The following is a 2,189-nucleotide window of genomic DNA, read 5'->3' on the forward strand; positions in this document are numbered from 1 at the left end:
AAACTCGAGTTTTCTGGTATGAACACAACCGGACAGAATTCAGTCCGTCCATTTGTTTTTCGAGTTTGAGGGCCTTAACGATCACCAAATTGGCTGAAATTTTGCAGAGATGATCTATACAATATTATTTAGATACTAGATGATGGAGATGAGGAAATTCGATCTAAAAGTGGTGTAAAAATGGAAATCCGCACCAAAACTTTGGTGCGGACGTCCGCACCTGATCAGCATTGTGTATATATATATATATACACACACACACACATACATACATGGTCCTTCCAACGATGGATCTTTATTTTTGTTCATTTGTAAGGATAGGTCATTTGACTAACTTTTCGATCACAAAATTAAATCTCCACCGTTCAGTTCGTTGGGTTATATGAGTAGATCATTTCTACAAATTGTCAATAGGTGAGATGTATTACGTTTTAGCGGTGTCTCTTTCTGACGGTCATGCAAGAACGGGTCACTGTGTAATTGTGTTTTTTATTGAGTAAAATCATTTGACCCCCTTTCATTAAAAAAAAACAAAAAACAAAAAAACAAACAAACACAAACCTTCATCTTCTTCTTTTTTCTTTTCTTTTCTTTTTTGGGTTTGAAACTACGACTCTACAAGATCGAGCAACTACATTATGAGGTTGGATTCCTAGTGAGGCTTTGAGAATCTTACTATGTGATATTGTAAATGTTATCATCTGACCCCCTTTCATTCAAAAAAAAAAAACAAAATAAACACAAACCTTCATCTTTTTTTTTCTTTTTGGGTTTGAAACTACAACTCTACGAGATCGAGCAATTACATTATGAGGTTGAGTTTTTAATGAGGCTTTGAGAGTCATATTATTTAATATTGTAAACGTTGGTTGCTTTAAAAGCTTCTTAATGTAATTTATTTTCCCCTTAAGAAGAAAAATACATTATGAGGTTTCTAGAGAGATCGAATCGAAGAAGGGTTCACGGGCTTAAAACTATGCGCCTATATATAGTCAACAAATGTTAATAATGAATCCCTTCCTTCCTATTCCTATTGCTCTAGCTAGTGGGCATCGATCACTAGCAATCAACAAAAGCTTTCCTGGATCCCTCACCACACAATGGAGTTCACGGGTGTTGTTATACAGAGCCATTGCTTTCCATTCCCCAAAAACCAATTCATGCAAATCCAGACAACCTTCCATTGTTGCTTAAACTATTCCCCACATCAGACGAGAACCACAAACAGAAGAGCAAGGGATTTCTCACTCCTTCTCTCACCCACATAAAAGATTCATTCCTAGTCATTATTTTGTTTTCATTTACAAACTCCATCTGTGACTGATTCGTAGTATGGTCACTGGCAGCCACATAATACAGGTCGTAAATATCTATCTTCTCTAGAAAGCAAATGGATAAGGAAAAACTTGCGTCGGGTCTGGGCTAGCATGTACGTATGTGTTTGAATTTTTGTTTATTTTACATTTTTTTAGTAATAAAATTCATAATTCTAACTATGTAAAAGTTTTTTTCTATTTAAATAACGGTATTTTAAAGGCTTCTTAGACTTAAAACTAGTCCGCTGGGGACCCGGACAACCAACAGAGTATTACAGTCCCTCCTCTGACCATTTTATATATACCACTAAAAATCATCTTTGTAAAAAATTAATGTAAAAAAAAATCGTTTCCTCCGGCCAAATATTATATGAAACAATGGGAATCGTTACTCGTACGTAATATTTTTCGTTAGGTTACGTACGGTTTAATATGGTTTCATTTCAGCAACATATTTGAATGCCCCCACTTGCCAAATGGGACCGGTAGCTTTTGTTTGCCAACTTGCTCCCATGCACCTTCCTGGGGTCCACTTCTATTTTTCTACGTACGTACGTATATGATTCCGACGTGATCTTTTATTTAAATTTGACAACCACTTTATACTTGAGAATCTTAATAACCATTATTTAGATTGGTGACACATGTCTCTTCAAATTGTTTTACTTTATTATTGATAAAAAAAAATGAGCATATGTCACCAATTAATCTAAATAATTAGGGCTGGGCACGAGACGGGACGGGCCGGGATTTGATGAATCCCGTCCCGTCCCGAAAATAAAAGAAACGGGAACGGGAACGGGACCGGAATGTGTTTTAAAAAATCTGTCCCGTACGTCCTGATCCCGACAAATTTTTTTTTTTTTTTTTTTT

This window comes from Fragaria vesca, linkage group LG1 (genome assembly GCF_000184155.1).
Source record: "Fragaria vesca subsp. vesca linkage group LG1, FraVesHawaii_1.0, whole genome shotgun sequence".
Lineage (NCBI taxonomy): Eukaryota > Viridiplantae > Streptophyta > Magnoliopsida > Rosales > Rosaceae > Fragaria > Fragaria vesca.